Here is an 18377-nt window from a genome sequence, read left to right on the forward strand (position 1 = left end):
GCGAATTTCCATTTCTCTCAACAACGCCCGAAAAACAACGTCTCCATTACTCGGTTTGCGCTTTGTGTGTTCAATTGAATCGGTCCCCTGTTAACTTGGAAGAAGTTTTTTACCTTTCTACTTAATACACGAAAATAAAAACAAAACCTGACAGCGTTGAAATTGAAAGCATTTTCTGTCGGTGTTTTTACAACCGGGAACCGTGAATAAATTGCAATAAATTAACATTTTGCCAGAAATAAGATATATTTCTTCGTGTTGAACCGAGTTTGTAAATTATTGCGTCTGATTGTACTATTTTTGGAGTAATTTAAAAATAATCTGCCACTGCAACTGCTGTTTAATTTAGTTTCAGTTTTACTTAAAAAAACGACTGTGTTTCTATCTACATGGAGTTGAAAGAATAAACGTATTAAAATTTCTGCATTTTCGATCAAAATGTGAAATCTAGTTAAAACTAACTCCAACTTGCTCCAGAGTAGTATCTCCTAACGCAAAATATTTTTTCGTCAAATATTCATTAGAAGTAACAGTTTTGACAAATGAAATATTTTTCAATAAAATTCAACCACTTTTTGTAATAAGACTGATAACTATCAGGGTGTCTTTATGCATTTTACAAACAAATTCCCAATAAACTTCAACCTCATTGGGGGCCTGTAATTTTGAGCTCAAATCAACTGAAAATTAAATTTTAATAATCTAATTGAACTTTACGACATTCATCAAAATTTAAATTACTCTCATATGATGTATTCATACGAAATCGCGAACGATTGCACTCATTCAACCAACGATAAATTGCGATTGATGTGCTGCTGGGTTCGAGCTTTATTACAGAGATTAATCAATACTGCACTATAATGGTCTCTTCTATTGGCCACAAAACTTTCTCTAATGAGCCAATAAAACATTCACGATTAGAAGCAAAGTTTACCGACTCAATAAACCTGTTTAATATTGCTATGCATAAAAGATGGCTCCATAAAACGTGAAGGTATACGTCCACCTGGGATGTAGGAAAGGGTGACGCATTCAAGATCGTGCATGAATATTATGTTAGGTTAGTAAAATTTTTGTTTTATACTTTATTGATATTGACAGGTGCGGTTTCTGGGCATTTTTCTTTAATATTGTTATCTGCAAAGAGCTAGATTACACAGTTGCAATCAAACACTGTTGTGCGAACTACTAGAGCACCGCCAAATTCACTACACCTTGTAAATTTTCTCAATAAATGATCTTAATTTAAGCATGTTGTTATCATTTTTCTGTCGCTTGGTCGACAGGAAACTATGAACAGTTGTCATCAACTTAGTGGAGCAGATTATCCATTCTGTGATGAAACCAACGCGTGTGATTCTCAACTTACACAATCACAGCGTTAAAATACACAACACGTTAAGGCCCAAACACAATGTACGCGAATTTTATTGCGTTAAAGAAATTACATCTCTTACGTATACGTTTGCATATAAGACTTCAATTTGGCACATTGTAACAAATCAAAATAATCGAAGTCACAGTCACCACTGTTGGGTATAGAGCGATCACATAGAAATTGTATGGGAAAGTTTGACTATGAAATTTTTGGTAAATTGTCACTATTTTACAATTAGAATACGAACTTACAACAAAAGTTGGTTATTATGAATCAATTGATATGCAAACTATAAAATCCATCTAGAGTTGAAAGATTTATTAGTATACTAGCTGACCCGACAAACTTCGTATTGCCACAAATTAGACTATGTGGTACATAAATCGCGAATTTCGGATGACCTTTGTCACAATCTCCAGTTTTGCAAGTTTCTGGGGTGTTTTAATATACAAATTTTCCTCACCGTAAAGCGGGGTACGCTGCTGAAAAGTAATGGGTAAAAAGATAGGGCAAGAAATGCTCAAGAAATCGATTTCTTTTACGATTTCTTAAGCAGTACGCACCTCATAAGAAATATTATTTCACGTCCAGATGGCGCAGGTTTACACGCAACTGAATTAAAGTCACTTTTCCGAACGGAATAATATCCGGCACAATTATTACCACAAGAAAAACTGACAAGTGGTTGCTTGCATTGGAGTTGTCAAAATTTCTTCGGTAAATAGCAAGATTTTTTCTTTTCAGCAGCGTACCCCGCTTAAAGTAGAAAACAACTCCCCTCATTGATTATCCTGATAAAATAAAGCGGATAGCATTTAAATATGCGCCATCATTACAAGCCATTTCGCCGAACACCATTTTGCGGAACACCAATTCTCGGTTGACCATAACGCGGAATATAGAGTTTCGCAGAATTCCATTTTGCGGAAAACCTTACGCGGGATGTACCATTTCACGGAAAATCTTTCCGTAGAAAGTACCATTTCGCAGGGGTGACCCAACTGAAGGAAAGTAATAGAGGTCAGTAGATCTAGGAAAATATATAAACCTAGATAGAGGTGATCTCTACGGGGGGCTGCCCCCCGCAGTAGCCGGCGCTTCCGACGGCAGGTCGCCGGCAACACTCGCTGCCTGTGGCCGTCTCGCACTGAATTATCTAATGTTACTATTGATAGTTTTTGGTGGTCTTGTTACTGATTAATGTTTTAAGAAAGAGTCTAAAATTTCTCGAGTTCGATTAGTTTTTGAGTTACGCAAAAATTTCTGTTTTATTTGTATGAGAGTCCTTATCCCCCTACCACAGGGGTATCATTAAAAGAAATTCCTCCCTCCAAAACCCCCTACATGCCAAATTTGCTTCCATTTGCTTGATTACTTCTCGAGTTATGAGGAAATTTGTATTTCATTTGTATGGGAGCCCCCCCTCCTAAAAAGGTAAGGGGTCTTAATTCATCATAGAAAAAATCCTTGCCTCCAAAAACACCCACATGCCAAATATGGTTCCATTTGATTGATTAGTTCTCGAGTTAGGAGTAAATTTGTATTTCATTTGTATAGGAGCCCCCCTCCTAAAGTGGGGGGGTCCTAATTCATCATAGAAAAAAATCTTGCCTCCAAAAACCTTCACATGCCAAATTTGGTTCCATTTGCTTGATTATTTCTCGAGTAATGAGGAAATTTGTATTTCATTTGTATGGGATCCCCCTCCTAAAAAGGTACGGGGTCTTAATTCACCATAGAAAAAATTCTTGCCTCCAAAAATACCCGCATGCCAAATATAGTTCCATTTGATTGATTAGTTCTCGAGTTATGAGGAAATTTGTATTTCATTTGTATAGCAGCCCCCCCCCTCCTAAAGTGGAGAGGGGACTCAATTCACCATAGAAAAAAATTCTTGTCTCCAAAAACACCCACATGTAAAGTTTTGTTCCATTTGCTTGATTAGTTCTCGAGTTATGCAGAAATTTGTGTTCCATTTGTATGGGAGCCCCCCCTCTTAATGCGGGAGGGGTCTCTAACCATCATAAGAACCTTCCCTGGCCCCAAAAACCCATATATGCAAATTTTCACGCCGATTGGGTTAGTAGTTTTCGATTCTATAAGGAACATTCGGGCAGACAAACAGAAATCCAATTTATAGGCATAGATTTGTATGAGAGCCCCCCCTCTTAGTGGGGGGGAGGGGTCTTTTGTCGTCGAGAGAACCTTCCCTGGCCCTCAAAATCCCCTACATGCAAATTTTCACGCCGATCGGTTCAGTAGTTTTCGATTCTATAAGGAACATACGGACAGACAGACAGACAGAAATCCATTTTTATAGGTATAGATTTCCGAGATGTGAATAACACCCTGTGGTAAGACGTAGTTCTACGTCAAAATATGGGTCTCTTAACATCTGATAATATACAAAATGCTCAAAAAAATTAACAGGCAAAATCTCATTAAGATTACCTTTAACAAGACTTAACATGACTTAATGCGAAGCACAGCGAATAGTTTCAGATCAAAGAACAACAAAAAGGCAATAGTCCGTAACGTGGTTACTGCTATGAGGAACTCGAGATTTATTGAACGCCGTTGAAATACTGAATTCGCACCTAGTGCTCTACAGTGAATGCTCCTAGATCGAAGCGTCTTGCGGAAGGAAAGATTACTTGTATTATTGTCGGTGGTGGCCAGAGATCCCAAATATACGAACACATCAACCACTTCCAGTTCATCGCCGTCGATAGTCGCTGTGCGTGCGAAGCAAACGATGCTTTCTCTGGAGCCTCTTCCTACTATATATTTGGTTTTCAACGCATTGATTGGTAATCCTATCCTCCTAGCCTCCGTTTTCAGTCTGACGTAGATTGCCTCCGCCGTTCCAAGATTTCTAGTAATGATATCGAGGTCGTCTGCAAAGGCTAGGAGTTGGAGTCGGCTTAAAAGCTATAATTTCGCATATTGCTATACGCGTCAGCGTATACGTCAGCGTACACTAACGTACAAATTCCAGCAGTAAAGAAACATCGTCAATGAACAACAACAACAGCAATGGTCCCATTTGGATGCCTTGAGGAACCCCAGATTTATTGAACTTTGATAATATGTCGGACGCGCACGTTGGGCACTACTGCACAGGTATGAGTAGAGCTGTTCAATATCGCTCGAATATCTATCTTCTAAATATTTATTTATTAACTTTTTTTATTGGGGTTTTCAACCCAGTGGTTGGTTCGCCCCAAAATCTCTTCTAAATATATAAAAGGGGATGTGAATGTGTGACATTATATCCCTTGATATGGGAAAATCAGCTCAGGTCTAAATAAGTAAAAGGGGCTGCGTTTCTTCTGCACTTGAACCGATAGTAGGGTAAGGAACGAGTTAAGCAGTGTCACCTATTTTAATCAGTTGAAAATAAATGGGCCGAAAATGCATTTTTTTATTCATATTTTCAAAATCTTTTGATAGGATCATCTTCACAAATCACTTAACCATACATTTGATTCACACAAACACAATTTACTGGGTTTCCGACAAGAAATTTGATGAATTAAAAATTGTTGTCCAAAAATGTACATTTTTCAGCTGCTGAAGGCAATCGCCACCTCGCTACTAACGAATCCATCACATTTTTCAGCACTGATTACAATCACTCTAAAAGTCAAGCACTCAATTGTCACATACCATATTATTCACTCTCTTTTTTTCTATTATCTAAGGCTTTGTCACTAGCCGAAAGTTTTATTATTTTGTAACAAAACTGAAAACAAATTCTGAATTGACGGAACCTGTTCACCAGTAGCAGCAGCTGCAGCACAACTGATGAACTATCGTGTTGCCAAGACACTGTTTCGGTTCTGGAAATAAGAATTTTAAGTTTGAAATTAACTGAAACCTCCTATGGTGAAAACGTGGTTCAATACTTTCAAGAGAAATGTATGTTCATAATTAATTTTTCTTTATTAAAAACAACACAAAAGACAGCTTTTTCAATAATTTTCGAAGATTTTCTCAGTGATTTAATGAAGCAACGATGTGTTTCAATGTTATTTGCTTTGACAACACTGTTCTGAGTCGGACCGTGCGTACTGCTATGTTTACCTCTTTTGATCTCCCACCATCCTTATGAACAGCGAGTGAGACGTCAAACTCGCAGTTTCCCATAAGAACACTAGAGAATAAAAGAGACGACGAATACCGTTTGCCGAACGGTGCGGTGAGTGTATGCCCCGATAAACAATTTAGACAGATGGCATTTTACGCATCTATGCCGATACGCTATGCCGATTACGCATCAGATGCCGATTAGTAGGTCGCGGATAGGAACGCGAACTTACTAAATAGGGGGAAAAGTTCGAGGGATTTTTTTTCGGGGACGTAAAAAAATTCAGATTTCAGGATTGCTTAAAAAAGCACCTTGAGGGTGAAAATATGTTCGGTCTGATCAAAATGAGTTCCACCGCTCCAACTTTTAAAGCGGAAAATCAAAAGTTTAGCACAACAATAGTGTCTACCAATGGTAACAGCTTGAAGAACTGAAGATAGTAAGAAGATTGGTATGCTAATATCCCTTACTTAGTCAACCCATCGCTTGTAATAAGGTAAAACAATCAATGACCCGCTTAGACTGCTTAAAACCGGTTCTTTACCCTAGTTCAGTAATTCTCGTTGAAACGGGTCCACTTTTTTCGCTTTCACTTTCGAAGTCAACAAATATTGGAACTTTGCACTGGATAGGTCGAAAATGATTAAAAAATGAGAATTACACTTTTAATATCTCGAAACAGTGGACACCTCGTTCGCGTAGAGGCCCAGTAGTTTCAAAAAAGTTTATTTTTAGCAAACCTTGAGATACATATCATGTATTTCCTAAATTTGCAATGAAATAATTAACAAATGGCATGATTTTGTAAACAAGAACAGGATTTTCAAATGGAGCAAAAAAATTTTGGGAGCCATCTTGAATTTGGTCGCCATATTGGATTTTATAACAAAAATCGCTGTTTTCGCCATGAGCCCGCCAACCGATTTTTATTTTTAGAACACTATAGGAAAGCTGAAAAAATGCTATGATATATATTTATCAAATTAGGTGTGCAATGGCATTAACTAATTTGAACAACCTGTAGGAAGGTTCACAATTTTCATATAATTATGGTGATATTTTAAAAATTTGGTATGAAACAAACAACAAACGATACAGTTTTGTAAAGAGAAAGAATAGGGTTTCCAATGAAGAGGAAAAAAATTGGCGACCATCTTGGATTGGGCCGCCATATTGGATTTTATTATAAAAGCACCTCTTTTGCCATGAACGCACCAACCGATTTTAATTTGAAGCTCACTATTGAAAAGCTGAAAAAAAATGCTATATGTAATGAAGGTGGTTAGTCAACTTATGCAATGCAAGGGGCAGAGTATCATTTTGGTCCATAAACACCGGGCACCTTAGGATAACGACAAAGGCGAGTATTAGAGATAACACTAGTAAGACCACTAAAGATTACTTTAAAAACGAGCGATGAAGGCTTGATGTCAAAATAGGTAACTGTTAACAAAAGTGTGAACTTTTTCCTAAGGGAACAAGAAAAATTCAAATTTGCAACGCAACATCAACCCTTTTCCTTAGCATGTCACCTGGATAACATGCTAAAAACATTCTCTAGTCACTAGTAGACAAGCGGGACGCCGGAAAACTGTCCAATCGAGTAAACTTTATTTTCCAGTTTGTTGCGGAAGATAAATTCCATCAGTGTAAAGTAGGGCGCGACGACGACATATACGCTCTGGGACGTCGGGAACTGCGGCGTTGAAAATTATTTACGATTTCCGATCTCTGCAGGTTTTACTTTTGATTAAAATTTCTCATGCCTCAATGGCTATCGACAACAACGCCGCCTGTGTGGTCCTTCCGAGAAATGTTATTCAGTTAATCGAATTATGAACATCTCCAAGATAAACACATTTCCACTGGGAAGAGTTTTCATCCCACTCTCGCCGCCTTGGCAGAAGATTGACGTAAAAGAAATATCAACATCTAAGATAAAATTGCTGACAACCAAACGACCGTTCTGATAGAAAAGGATTAGGAGTATTTGATGGTCGGACTTTCAATTATATCTAGGTCGTCCGATTGTTCAATTTTGATCGTCTTCTTCGGCGAATTCTAGTTGAAGAAGAAAACAATAAATAAAAGAAGTTGGCTATCTTTTACAATCTCGAAGAATTCAATAGAATTGCATTCCATAATCATTCACAGACGAAAGTCCGTTTTCTGACCATGTATCATAAGGTTATGGATGGACTTTTCAGTATAAATATTTTCATAAAGCGTAAACAATGATTTCTAATCCTTTTTTCAACGTAATTGCACATACCAGATGTGCGCTCAGTCACACATACCAATTACAACAGAAGCTTCATTTTACTTATACGTTACAATCACTTACCGCGCGCTCGAGTAAACCATAGTAACATTCCATTCTCACGCTCCGAAGCTCAAGCATGTATGTATTGTTGCCAATTGGTCTAAGCTATTGACGGGATGCTGCCAAATCCTTCCATATATTCCCATTAACACCGGATTACAACTCATGCTATTCACCGTTCCAGATAGCAAGGGTTTCCTCCCATTGAAGCAGTTCAGTGCAAATCCTCAGCGATAATTCAATTTTCACTGTAGACGCCGAACCAAACACCAAGCCCCCCATATTAAAGCATTTCTACCTACTGTTTGCTTTCACGACAGATAGAATCTTTTTTCGGTCGAATGCACTACGAGAAATCCACCACCGTGAACGTACCAGGTTAACGTGTGTCCCACTTTTCCATTCGAAAGTACCGTGACGAGACCCGCTTTTGCGACCGGAACGAGCACGGGACTGATTTCATCTGCGACGAAAACTCCAAACTGGCAGCAGGTTGTTTTGAGCTTTATTTGCGCTTTCCGTTTCCTGACCGAGCACAGCCAGCCAGCCAGCCACCCACTCCGCCTGTTGGGTAGACCGTGTCGGAGAGAACTACATGCTATGCGTTTGTAGGAAAAAAACAAACGGGTACGGTATCATCACAACCACCACCACCGCCGTCAGAGAGCACAGGAGCACAGATCAGTGAGAGTAAGTGAAAAATCACCTTTCCACAAGCACCGTAGACGTTTGCTCTGTGGAATGAGAGGTTCACTGCCTGTGTAGGTATAAGCTTTCGGAACACTTTCCGAGTAGAAAATGTGCGCCCTCCTTGCACAATGATTCCGGTGCACTCATACACGTACGCACACCTTCCGGCTGGTTGGGTAACGATGATGGAGAGCGGAAAGTAGGAAAAATTAACACCACAACAAAATGAATGGATATTTTTCCAGACAAATAAGCGTCTAGTGTACCGAATACCATGCTTCTCCATGATATGTATAGGCAGGCAGGCTGGCAGGCTGGCCTAGGCAATAAACTTCACAACTAATGACGGGACCGCTATGATTAACAAAAAGCAGCTTGGTGTAGGTGTCGGTACTTGTTGCTGGGCAGTGACATTTACAGCATGAAATAGCATTTTGCTGTAGAGTGCTTTTCATTAGAAGTATCCGATTTGAAATGACTAAATTATAGGGAGGCTCGAAAGTGGAGTGTCATCCAGCGGGCAAATAATAAACTTAGTTTAATAGGTTAATGGAGTAGAGATTTGTGTGTATAGATATTAACAGCCGGTGGAAGCGTGAAAATAAGCGGAAAACTGTGCGTGCAAAATGCGATGAATAGCGTAAACAAATTATTCAATTTGATCCTTCCCATAGATTGTATTCTCATAGTTGGTTGCCAAAAATTCAAAAAACATTTAAACAACAGGTGCTATCATAAAAGATTTGACAGTTCTAGATCAAAACAATCCAATGTGGCAGAAAGTTCTTCCTTAAAAGCGTATGAGATGACACATAAGACACTATCAACGACTTCATATGAGTATTTAATACGATAAAATTGTAAAACATTACTAACTTACTAATTAGAAATTAGACGTTTCATACAACTTACATGACATTTTGGCATGTTATTGAAAATTCATACGAGGATTCGCAGAAAATAAATTTTGACATTAGAAACATTTTAGTTTCTACTTATCTTAAAGAAATTTCATAATTTTCAAACAACCGAACTGACTTTAGCAATTCTGATAGCAAATGAAAGGCGATTAGAAAAGATTTCAAAGCCTTTTATAATTGCAAAAAAAATATGGCAAAGAAAAGTATAAAATGTTTATTTACTTGCTAGCATTAATTGTTTTCTAATAGATAAGGAAAAATACCATGCGTCTCCATTGCATTATCAACGCTACTTTGGTGGTAACGTTCCGTTATCGATGATTCATGTCCATAAAGTACCACCGCACCGGGAGGATTAGTGTTCTGTAGAGCGCCAGTTTTGTGTGAATGTGTAAACTACGGGACTTCAGCTGATTACATAATCCGTTGAAAATCCAATCCGCGACTGCAATCCGTCGTTTTACTTCGTGACTTACATCGTTGTCACATGTCATGATCGTGCCAAAGTATATGCGATCCTTTACTACATTATATCATTACCCATCCAGGTCCAACTCGGAAACAACACCACTTGGACTCCCACGATCCCTGCCTGCCCCACCGTGTACGTCGTTTTGGCGGTGTTAATGGTAAGTCCCACACTCGCTGCTCTGAATTTAAAAGATCTAAAGGCCTCTACGGTTGATTCCGATTATATCACCGACATCCGCAAAACCAAGAACCATGTGAGATTTCGTGATGATAGTTCCGTTCCTTTCCACATTCGCCCTTCCAAGGTAATGCTGAAAGCAGGTACATTTCCTTGTTTCAATTCATACAACACCACGAAAGCAACTGAACTAGTTTCGTCGGAAAACCATGTTCTAACATTGTTTGCCTCAGCTCGCTTCGTTTGACTGAATTGTACGTCGCCTTAAAGTCCACAAAACAGATGATGAGTCTGCAAGTTGTACCCCCGGAACTTGTCTAGTAACTGACGCAGGATAACCATCTGATCCGTCGTGCAGCGACCCTCACGAAAACTAGCTTAGTACTTGCCGATGAAGGACTTCGCTCTCTCTCTCTCTCACTGCTTTAGAAGCTTAGCCGGAATACCGTCCTTCCCAGTAACCTTACCGTTTTTCAGCTCACTAATGGCCTTCTTAACCTTCTCGTATGTTGGTGGCGCCACAGTTTGACCATCGCTCACAACTCTTATCCTGTTCCTACTGACCTCCATGCTTACTTTTCCATTTAGCATCGTCTGGAAGTGCTCCTTCCATCTGGTTGCTACCGCCGTTTTGTCAGTCAGCAGGCTGCCAGCAGCATCATTGCATATGACAGGCATGATCAAATTCCTACTCGTCACCGTTTAGTAGAAATTCCATCACTCACAAATGACTCCCCTACGTCGGCGAGTACGTGCTCCTTGTACTCACGGTCAATGTTGCAAATCGAGCGAGAAGCCAACGATGCCTACTCTCTTACTTACTTAATTGACCTTACGACAAGGCCTGCGGAGTATAATTTCTCAGCATAAAAAGGGTGACAAACGAAATGTAAAAAACTACAGAGGCATCACATCTCTTTGCGCATGTTCGAAAGTGTTTGAAATAATAATACATGATGCCCTCTTCGCCAGCTGTAGGCATTACATCTCATTGGTTCAACATTCGTTTTATCCAAAACGTTCCACTGCTACAAACCTTGTGCAGTTCGCAGCAAAATGTTTACAAAACATGAGCGTAGGTGCCCAGATTGATGCTGTCTATACCGACCTAAAAGCTGCATTTGACCATGTTGACCACAGCATATTACTGGCTAAACTGGATAAACTTGGTGTCGGCTTCAGCCTTGTACGATGCTTTCGATCCTACCTGTTAGATCGAATGCTCTACGTGAAGCTGGGTAAAGTGCAATCCGAGTATTTCTCCAACCTCTCCGGTATTCCACAGGGCAGCAATTTAGGACCGCTGCTCTTTATGCTGTTTATCAACGACGTATCGCATCTGCTTCCAGAAGATTGCCGCATGCTTTATGCAGACGGTATCAAACTATTTAAAACTGTCAGAAATACTACTAACTGCTTAGAGCTCCAGCGCTTAGTTGGCATTTTTCTGCAATGGTGCTCCAATAATCTACTAACCGTCAGTATCGAGAAGTGTTGTGCGATTTCATTCCATCGCAAGTCCAGCCCGGTTATATTCAACTATACTATGTTTGGTCAGATTGTAGCTAGAGTAGATACGGTTCGTCATCTGGGTGTAACTCTGGATACGTCAGTCACCTTTAGGCCACACTACAATGAAATAGTTGCCAAGGCTAATAGACAGCTCGGATTCATCTGCAAGATCACTGAAGAATTTCGGGATCCTATTTATCTTTGATCACTGTATTGTGCCTTGGTGCGCTCTATTCTTGAGTCTAACTCAGTGGTTTGGTGTCCATTCAACGCTAACTGAATTGCAAATATTGAAGCCGTGCAATGAAGATTTGTACGGTATGCTTTACGCTTTCTTCCATGGCGTAACGAACACCAGTTGCCAGAATACGCGGATCCCTGCCAGCTACTCGGAATACAAACAATGGAGCGTAGAAGATTCGAAGCACAAGCCGTATTTGTCGGGATAATTTTATCCGGTGAAACCGATGCCCCGAACACCTTGCAGTAACAACTTATATGCACCAGAAAGATCATTACGGCCCAGGAATCTATTATTCTTACCGTAGCGTAATGCGAAAACCATTTTTGCAGGATAGTTGTCCGGCATTCTAGCAACATGTCCTGCCCAACGTATGCGTCTAGCTTTAACCACTTTTTGAATACTGGGTTCGCCTTAGAGACACGCGAGTTCGTGGTTCATTCTTCGCATCCATACACCGTTCTCTTGCACTCCGCCGGTTCTTAGCACCCGCCGTTCCAAAACTCCGAGTGCTCGTAGGTCCTCTTCTAGCAGTGTCCACGTTTCGTGCCCATAGAAGACAACCGGTCTAATTAGCGTTTTGTACAGTGTGCACTTTGTATGGGGGCTCAGATTGTTCAACCGTAAGTGTTTGTGGAGTCCATAGTAGGCCCGACTTTTGCTGATGCCTACTCTCACGTGAGCGATTATGATAATTCAGATCAATCAACACTTACGCCACTCACGTAAGCGTAAGAAAAACAGCCGCCGTTGCTGTGTCCAAATATTCTACTACCTACTCGTGAGCAACCAGCTGCCCGTAAGGGCAAATGGCGCACTGGGATACAGATTTTACATTACTTTTTCTATTCTCCTTGATCTTCGCCCTCAACTCTACTCACAGGCGGGAATGCGAGCCCTCACAAGTGATTGGTATTAGCAGTTTGGGCAGTAATGACGAGCGAGAGCGACGACCGTGGCTGTTGGCTAAATACACACTCGCAAAAACTCGTCTCAGTGCATGAATAAGAGCGAGGGTCTAAAAGGGATGAAAATGCCGGCGTGTTCTTTAGAACGAGTACGCGTGTGTGAGAATATTAGACCACCGCAGTTTCGCAAACCTTGCTCGCGATTTTTGGACTATAGATTCTTTTTTCCGCAGCTCTGGTCTCTCTATACCTTTCTTATTTCGGATGTGTACTCCTGTCCTGCGTTCTTCTCATCTGTCACTCTCTGGCATACAGCATCAAATCAGCTGTTATGCTGTCTGCCGCGCGTCGTGTGTATCAACTCTTTCGCAGTTGTTTCAATGGTATCATGGATGTTCCTCCACAACCTATTTATATCTTCTCCTCTTTCTTCCTGCTGTTCTACGATTCGTTGATCTAGGTTTTTCTTTTACCAGCCGAGAGCCGAGGTATATCAAAAATTCCTCTACACTGTAAGCAGTCTTGGGCTACTCGTCGCCAAATTGTTGCGCGTCTCGACACCTGGTCGAGTCATCTAGCACCTTGCGCCTTTCTATTCCTGGTACCGGTGGAGTGTTTGAAGAGAACGAATTTCACTGCACAGTCGTCCGGCATCCTTGCGACCTGGGCGGCTCATCGTAGTCTCCCTACTTTCGGCAGGTGTACGATGGAAATCTCTCCTTCCACTGCCTAGAGCCCGTGGTTCATACGCTTACGCCACTCTCCGCTATCCGTTTGTAGTCCGCAAAAAATAGCACGCAACTCCTTTCGTTCAAATATGGCAAGTGCACATACTGCTTCCGTAAGCAAAGTTGCTGTCTCAGATCTGTAAAGGACTACCGGTCTGATTAGCGTTTGGTACATCGTCAGCGTGTGCGGCGGCGAATGCTCCTTGATCGAAGCGCCTAACGGAGGAAAAAGTAGCCTAGTTTTCTAGCTTGAATGCGTCGTTGACCCTCCTTACTCGTATTATTGTCGGCGGTTATCAGAGATCCCAATAATAATATAATATAGATGACAGTCTATCCCCTTGCTGCAATCCTTCGCGTGATTCGAAAGGACTCGAGAGTGTCCCCGAAACGCGCACGTACTACGTCACTGGTCACTCGCTCCAGGGTAGCTTTGGCGTCAGTTAGTCCGGAAAACCGTACTCGTGCATTATCTGCCTGAGCTGTTCGCGTTCAACTGTATCGTATGCTGCTCCGAAATCCACGAAAATATGATGCGTGGGCACGTTGTACTCCCGACATTTGAAAATTATATTCGTAGTAGCACGGGTCCCCATAAAGCCCACCTGAGTTCTCCCTACGAATTCTCTTGCTATTGAGGATAGACGACACAACCAGCGTTATGTCGCAGTCTGACAGTTTCAGTCTCCATTTGGATATCTTAAGGTGCGTTTTCAAATATTCAGACGATGAAAGTAGGTGCTACAGAGGCTCATACTTCCACTCGCGGCAAAGTTCATGGGCCTCAGACCGTTATCATTGGTCCACAGATGAAGGCAATGACTTCCAATAACAGGACTGAAAAATTCTTCCCTCTCGATCTGCGCATTTGCATCTCCGATGATTTTTACGTCGTGTTTTGGGTACTCTCCAAAAGTCCTCTCAAGCCTGTCGTAGAACTCATGCTCAGCCTCATCGGATTTATCATTAAATGAACTACAGTAGTTGAAGAATTTGTCCTCGACCATGTTGAAGCTGGCTTGCGAGCTCGTCGAGACGCTCAAAACCATTGAAAATACCATTAACAAAGCAAATAAATAAATAAAATGCTAGAGGAGGATCGGATGGATGCATATGCCCATAATCCAGCTACATACACATCAACAAAATGCAATTTACTTTCAGGATAACATAATTGTCTAGGTTTAGGAGAAACAAACAATCTGTGACTGGTTGGAAATCGGCAAAATCTGTTACTTTTTCATAGATGAAAATAATCTAAATTACAGACCAGGAGATGTGTCTGGTTGTCGTCTTTGTCTGTGAAAAGGAAAATTGTTTGTTGAACTTAGTTCAATGCTTTATTACTCAAAAAACAGTTCCGATGCTATTAACTTTGATAACTCGAGCCATAAAGCAAGCGAGTGATAATTTAGAAAACCACGGACAAGTCACGCAATTTGAAAAGTTATTCCATTGTAGAAAATATAATTGCAATATTACGAATTATGAGAAAATCAATCAAGAGTCATTTTCTTCGACAGCATAGCATCTTCGATTTTTGAACTATACCACTATCGACTATACAGATTCATTAATTTGAACCCCAAGGAAAATATGTTCGTTACTTATCTAATGGTTCTCGAAAATGCACGCGTAACGTTCATGAAACCAATAAAACGATGAACATCATTGCGTCTAACCGTAATACAACTGATCCGTGCTGATTTTCTGTAGCTATTACAAAACAAGCTGTTGCACGTGCCATGCATTTTCATTTTAGTACCAGACGTTTATGAAAGGTCACCCGACATCCGATGAAATAATATTTAGCTGCCAATCGGATCAATATGAGAGCGTGTTCATTATTCGCACCGAGGACGAATAATCGAGCGAGCAGCCAACCATTCCGTGGAACCTTACTTATATTAGCAATTTGTTTATTTCCCAAGCGAGCCGTCGCTACTAACCCGGTCCCAACGATACGGTTACGCCATCCTGGCCTAATATACCGTTTTATGGTTATCCTGTTTCCGTAACCGCCAAGCGTACGGTCTCTCGCAATCGCCGCTTAGTTCGAACGGGAACCACCATTATCTGCCTATTAGTATTCTTCGACGGTTTCAGACGGTTTTGTTTTTGTCCCACACAGCGACTGCGAGGCGATGGCGACCAACATTTCGTCGTCCCTACGCGGAAGGCGGAACGACTAAGAAAAATTACATAAAAGGACGCCACGCGGAAAATTCGGCTGCACACGCCTTCGATTCGGCACTTCCACCTCTTCTGTCGCACTGATTCGTGCAGTATTATGGCACGCAGTCTCGTAGGGTCGATTAGTCGACCTGGAACAACTATTCAGGTAAATTGTGCTTTGTGGTTCTCGTGAGATCAGTAGACTCCGATATGACGCAGTTAATCGCTGGTAATTTATTACCGCATGGGATATCGCGTAATGCGTTTTAGATAGATGGTTGTTTACTTACAAATTGGAAATGATTATTATTCGTGGTAATGGATTGCACAAACCTGGAAGGAAAAGACGGGAAATATCAATTAGCTACAAGCGGTGATATAATCAAAGTATTAAGAATAAGTTTTAATGGTGATTGAATATTTATAAATGTTATTAGGTACACAAAAAAAATCAGCAGCTTCTGATTTTTTTTGAAGATATGCTCAATTCAGTTCGACGAATCAATCATTGAAATTACAAAATATTTTTTTTTGCATTTTCAAACACCAATTGATGCATTTTGTCATTCATCGTGATACCTGGATTACCTGGATTACACCTTGAATTTCAACCAAAAAATAAACGAGATAAATGATTGTGCTTCCACCCTCGACGGTCACGCTCAAAAAAAAATATCCTTCGGCGGAAAAATTCGTACCTATCCAGCGGGACTGATTTATTTCGTGAGTTTGCCGTGCAACCTAAGAGAACTTTTTTTTTTATTGCGGTGTTTCGACAACAACATCGCTACTGGTCCTCGCTTGAAATCCTTGGAAACATTTCACCCGAGAAGTTTATCGGTTACCGAGCCGAGCCCCGCGTTCGGTCCTTGGATCTCCTAATTTCGAAATTACGGAATGTTCTCGAGAAGATAAAAAAAAACAATCTTTAAAGTAAATTAAATTCCTGGCTTTCTGATTGCCTCTTCTTCCGCGCCCGTTGCACAATTGCACGGTGAAATTGGTTCGCGACTTTTCTGTTGGTTATTATTGATGCAATCAAGTATTTAATTAAAATCATTTCATCAATTCTGGTTCATATATGAAAGCTGCAAGCAGAATATGATGACAACTGGTGATGATAATTTGATGTACTGATTTCGAGGACGTACGGTGCCATACATTCTGGGGATGCATTTTAATAGTTTTTACAATTTGAAGCGGTACAGAGCAATTAAAATGAACAATTTGTCTGTTTGGTTATTTATTAATTTATCTAACATTGGGTAGTTTTAAATTTTAATTTACACAGCGAGTCATTTCATAAAAATCTACACTTAGAGACACTCTAGACGATGTTGTGCAGAAGAAATACATTCAAAAGACGTAATCTAATTGACAGATTCTTCGAAAAAACAATTTGGAAGTCTCTCAAGGAAGCAACATGGGACCTTTATTGTTTAAGTTGTTTTGGAAACTTGATTCTATTTGGTCGCTTGAATTATGGAACATTGCTGTCGTTTGCAAGTTTAAATGATTAAACATGCTGGCTGACTTTACCGATCAATATTCCCAAGTTTGAAATTATAATGCTTTATTTTAAATACAGTACATTTCATCGTTCTTCAAACTTCCATATTTACATTCTACTGTTCCCAAGCTACTTTGATATCGAAAGCAATATAGCACGGCTTTGATTATATTAAATTATTATATTAACAATTATATTAAAAATGTTCGGTTTCTGAATGCCTTATCCTTTAAAATTTCACTCATTTACCGCTGGCTATTTGACAACTGAACAGAAAATCCCATTCCATAAATAATAAATACAACAGTAATGCTGAAAACACATCACTTAATATCAGTAAATTGTTACTGGCGGTTACTTCGGTCTGGCGTTTGCCTTTTCAATTAATATCGTTATGTAAAAGTTCCAACGATGGAACTGATGATAACAATAAATAATACTGGTTAAAATGTAAACAAATCAGTTAGGTTATTAATTTATGAATAGTGCCCCGCTTCAGGTTCAAAATTCATTTGCCAACACCATCCACAATGTCGAAATAAATTACAACTGGAGCAAAACATCCTTTTGACCCAACCATCCTGCCAGGATAATTCAATCAATTTATTCGAAAGTTGTTTCGCCACCGATAATCAAATAATTGAATTCGAAAATACACTCACTATAACAGGTGGGTGGTCCGCCGTACACATCCATACATAGCGGGTCCGAACCGCGGCGCAAATGCGGGGTTCACACGACCTGACCCGTGCCATTTAGCGCGTACCTACCGGTAGCAAACCGCTCTGATTAATGCTGTATAGCCTGCGGTCGGAAAGACAATGCTACCATCATTAGCTGCTGTTGTTGTGGTGGAAGCACTCGGCGGTTGGCCGCATTGAAGGGTGCCGACGGATGAATAAATGTACTGCTGGAATGTAGATGGTCAACGGCCGATGAAACAGATAGAATTACTACGGACAACCGTAATTAGGCCTGATTTGAGAGAAGAATTTTATAAATTAGGCACTAAAGCTTAGAGGCTTTTTTGTTGCAATCTGGCTACATTTGATGTTTTTGTTCAGTATATGCTCTTTTGACTACAGCGCCTCAGAGAAACAGAATTCAAAAAAGTGGAGTGTAGGACAATTGTAAAGTTAATGATTATCTACAATATTGTTGAAGAAAGAATAGCAAAGTAGCAAAACAGTGCTCTTTTTACTCCCAACAGGGTAGCGGCATCACAACGTCATCAATACGAAAGATAAAAC

General features: G+C 40.3%; 1 protein-coding gene across 6 annotated transcripts in view; it reads right to left on the bottom strand.

Annotated features, from left to right (window-relative positions):
* The window catches only part of LOC128733667 (beta-arrestin-1), a 175079-nt gene that overhangs the window by 79636 nt on the left and 77066 nt on the right, over positions 1–18377 (bottom strand). The gene's annotated exons all lie outside the window — the stretch shown is intronic.

This window comes from Sabethes cyaneus, chromosome 2, assembly GCF_943734655.1.
Source record: "Sabethes cyaneus chromosome 2, idSabCyanKW18_F2, whole genome shotgun sequence".
In the NCBI taxonomy this organism is placed as follows: Eukaryota; Metazoa; Arthropoda; class Insecta; order Diptera; family Culicidae; genus Sabethes; species Sabethes cyaneus.